Source organism: Puma concolor, chromosome A3 (assembly GCF_028749965.1).
Source record: "Puma concolor isolate L17-30 chromosome A3, mPumCon1.1.hap2, whole genome shotgun sequence".
NCBI lineage: Eukaryota > Metazoa > Chordata > Mammalia > Carnivora > Felidae > Puma > Puma concolor.
The window spans coordinates 119,961,009-119,965,765 of NC_141669.1; positions in this window are offsets into that span (position 1 = coordinate 119,961,009).

Below are 4,757 nucleotides of genomic sequence, written 5' to 3' on the forward strand. Positions count from 1 at the left end.
GGAACCACTTGGTACTCTCGCTGAACCTCCCTACCACCCACCATCTTTTGACTGAGGGGTCTTTGGATGGTCAGCCCCATCCATGTTCTCCAAGGCTCAACCCTGACCACATTCCCCTTTCTCACTGGCTGCTACTATGGGAAGTTCAATGAGGAAACAAGGGGTTCTGCTCCCCACTCAGCCCTGGACCTGGTAGTGATGCCCGGTCTGTAAGGCACTTTGTCCATCACCGTGCTTGGGCAGCTCATGGGCGCACCTCAATATGTGCTGCCGTCCTCACTTCCTGCCTGCTGCAGCCGAGGGAGCCGCTGGGTCTCCCAGAGCAAACCCTCAGCCCCCCGCTGTTCTCCCCACTGAAATGGGTGTAAATTAGGAAGAAATGGATCCCTCTAGGTTTTCGGTCCGACCCCAATAAAAAGCTCATCCAACTGTTGTTTACGAGCCCCCAGCCTGGAGGAAGAGGCCGTGATTTCTAATCACTGAACAACCAGCCCTTGATCAGACTTACTAAAGAGTCATTTCCAAGTTATGTAGTTGGGCCCCCGGGGACTGGGAATCAGAAGGCTCGTTTGATATTTTTTTTTTATTGGATTAATGAGCAGATGGATGGAGCTGCCGGCTAAGAGATAATTCACAGGGAATAGACCCATTTACCCTGTGTGTGACAGAGCTGCATTCCGAGATGGGACAACGCTCTGTCACCCAGCTGCTGGCAGGGTGGGCCATGGTCTCACGTGCCCCCTCCTCTTTCCTTTTGTTCACTTGTCTGCCTGCATCACCCATCCCTATGCTGCACAGGTGACAGACCTGGGCTTCGTCTATTCCTAGCCACGTGGCCTCGGTCAGGTCCCTTCCCCCTGCCTCGGGATCCTCATCTATAAAATAAGGATTGGGGCGCCTGGATGGCTCAGTCGGCTGAGCGTCCGACCTCAGCTCAGGTCCGGATCTCGCAGTCTGTGAGTTCGAGCCCCACGCCAGGCTCTGTGCTGACAGCTCGGAGCCTGGAGCCTGTTTCAGATTCTGCGTCTCCCTCTCTCTCTGCCCCTTCCCCGCTCATGCTCTGTCTCTCTCGAGAAAGTCTCTGAAAAATGAATAAATGTTAAAAAAATTTTTTTGATAATAAATAAATCAATAAATCAAATAAGGATAATAATAACAGTAGCCACTTCCTGGGGTGGTTATAATGGTCGTATTAGGTAACCCACGTAAAAGGATTTATTTAGCTGTAGTGGGGATTCGACGTTTCTTGGCTGGACGTGATTACCAATCATCTCCTCCTCGCAGGCTCAACTGACCCAGTTCCAGCCCCCACTTGCAAGAGTGTTGCCCCGGGTTCTGTGGAAGCCTGACTTGCTTTGGGCCCCCCGGGCAAAGCCTGTCTGACTCTGTTTCCCCACCTGTCAACTGCATCTGGGAATCCCTCCTTGCCGGGTGACGAGGGACTCCATGAGTTCACGTCAAGCCCTTGGGGGTGCGGGGGTCATACTAGGTCCTGGTAATTGGCCAATGTGACTATCCGCCATCTTGCTTTGGGCTCCTCAGAAGCAGACCCTGACACAAGCACGTGAGTACGAGTAGTTTCTTTGGAAGAAGTTCCAGGAGGAGAGAAAATGGGATGGGGAAGGGAAAGCAGCCTAGAAAGGGTATGTGATCAAACCAACAGTGACCACGGCGTAATCCCACCGGGGAAACTCTGGAAGCCAGCACAGAACACTCCTCAGAGTATACACCCGAGGGCCAAGGGAGCGTGAATATTTATACACCATCTCCCGTCACTCGCTGGTTGAGGGGAGCTCCTGGTGGACATTAGTCCCCTAGTTCTTCTAGTCTTGGCAGAGAAGGTTCTGGCAGCCGTAGGAACCTCTCAGGCAAAGAAATACAAGTGCCAGCAAGCAGAAATGGGGTCGGTGTCCACGGCTGTGGGAAGATGGGTTGGGGCACTGATATGGTCCTACAATGGGGTAGGAGCTCACCAGCTTTAAAATCCTGGACATGCTAGAAAACGGTTTGCTACCATGCCTGGAAAAGTTGTGGGTTGTTCTCCTATGCACGTGTTTAAGACACTCAGCCTAGTTTGCAAGCAAGCCTGCATTCTGAACATTCTAGGACATTCCAGCACATCCCAGGGGACGGCTCCAAGAAAAGACTCAGGGAAGCCCAGGCAAGTCCTTGATGAATGTGGGGCAACCGTTTTGCTATGAGACAGGGGAAGAACACTTACTTGTAAAAGAACAAGATATTTGTGATTCCCAAAGCAGGGAAAGGCTGTTCTTGCCCAGTGAGACTGAACACATTCATTTTGTAACAGGGTGTCATCCCACCTTGCTGGGATAGGTGCAGGGCAAACCACAGCTGGCCCGTAGTGGGTTCCAACACCCTGAAATCTGACTGTGGACATATAACTGTTCAACTCAGACCTGCATAGACGAGCTGGTTTCGGGACAGGACATTGTGCTATTAACGATCAAAACTCTGAGCTGTCAAAGAACCATCCCGAGACCACAGTCTCATTGCACCATGGACCTCATCCGCACACCTAAGATGCACCCTGGAGACTCTCCTCTTGGCTACGAGCTCTTGCTTCTCCTCTGCTCTCCCCTGACTTCCCCACCAACCCTCCTTACAGCTACGCAGAGTTCTGTGCTTGCGAATGTACAAGACAACTTCCTCTTTCTTTTCTATTTTTAAGTTTATGTCTTTATTTGTGAGAGAGACAGAGACAGCACAAGGGAGGGAGGAGCACAGAGAGAGGGAGAGAGAGATCCCGAGCAGGCTCCGTGCCACCGGCGGGGGAGCCTGACGTGGGGCTCGAACCCATGAACCGCGAGATCACGACCCGAGCTGAAATCAAGGATCGGCCGTTTAACCAACGGAGACACTCAGGTGCTCCACGACTTCCTGTTTCTGAAACACACATAGGATTTCCTGGCGGGGATCTACCACAACATCTTTAACCAATCCCCTACTGACGGGTTCTTAGTTCGTTTCTAATACTTTGCTTTTATCAGTAAGGAGTCCGTCCACCTCCTCATTGTAACCAAATTCTGGCATTTTCGCCAAAAACATACATGTGCTTTCTGAGGCCGGACCATGGGCAATTAGAAAGCGTTTCCCTGACAGGCCTCAGGGAGGAAGGCTGGCCTCCCCGCACCAGACCTGGTGAACAGCCCGCGTGTGGCAGCCCGTCCCGCTCTTAACATAACCTGCGTTCCTAGCCCAGCCGCCTGCGGTCCTAAGTGTCTTCATCTAAGACCTTCATCAGAGGGCTTCCCTAGATGTCCTTCTTCTTCCTTTGCACCCCTGCCACATAGGGAGAGAAGGGGGATGCCTGGCAGACAAGATTCCCCCCCCCCCAACCCCGGGGCCACTAAAGACTCAGGACTCAGGACTTTCTACCTCCAGCCCACCCCCCTGGCCCTCTCTCCCCTGCCCCAGGGTCCATAAAACTACCAGAGGCTTCAGTGTGGGTGTTCCTCTCCAGCGAGACAGTCCCCACGTCTACACTGACCCCTCTGCATTCCAACCCACGGTGGAAAGGGAACAGGGGGGTGGCGGTGCTTTCTTTTTATTTTATTTTATTATTTTTTTTTTATTTTTTTTTTCAACGTTTTTATTTATTTTTGGGACAGAGAGAGACAGAGCATGAACGGGGGAGGGGCAGAGAGAGAGGGAGACACAGAATCGGAAACAGGCTCCAGGCTCTGAGCCATCAGCCCAGAGCCCGACGCGGGGCTCGAACTCACGGACCGCGAGATCGTGACCTGGCTGAAGTCAGACGCTCAACCGACTGCGCCACCCAGGCGCCCCGGGTGGCGGTGCTTTCTCTGGTGTGAGCCTCTTGCTTCGACGATCAGAGTGAATGACTGAAGACTTCACCGTCACTTTCATGTGGGCTCGTTGTCGCTTTAATCCACTACCCAGGCACACGGCAGGCCAGCTCCCTCTCCAGCTCCGCCGAGCTCTTGACAATAAATAGGGCTTCAGTGAAGAGCTCGGGCCATCCATCACTTCTCTTCACACATCCACTCATGTATATGTGCAGGTACATCGGTGAAATCAATATCCAGAAATGGGATCCGATAATTGGAAGAGACTCTTCCATGATTCAGCAATTGAGTATTTGCTCGTGGTCTCTCCTCTCACACACTCTCCCCCTCTCCTGAGGTGGGGCCTGAGCGTCCATGGAATCATGGCGGGGGGGGGGGGGGGGGGGGCGTTGGTAGTAAATGATTCAACCTTGCTCAGAGGGAGGTCTGATATTCGCCCTCAGGCCAAGAGGTAACCTCTAAGCCCTTCAGAAGTCTTGCTCCATCTGGGGACATTGGGCGTGTCTTCCAGTGTGATCTATGCTGGGGGCTTTGGGTCCCGTGGCATCATCTGGAGCCCCCAAGGGGCTGGAGACTACAGTCATTGACATGGGGCGGGGGGGCGGGGCGGTCAACCAGTGCCCACAGATGAAACCCTGGACAACAGGGCTCTGGACAACAATGCTTGGGTGAGCTTCCTGGTTGGCAACACTCTGTGCACATTGTTATACATTGACGGGGGTTGGGGGGGGAGGGCGGGGAGGGGGAGTAAGGCCTTCGCAAATTTGCAAGGAGAGGTCGACCGGAAGCACTGTGTTTGGAACTTTCCTGGGCTCTGCCTTCCGAACCTCTTGCCTTGGCTGATTGTAACTGGTATCTTTTGTTTTTAACAAACTGTCACCTTGAGATGCACAGCTTCCTGTGAGTTCTAGGAGTTCTTCTAGCAAATCA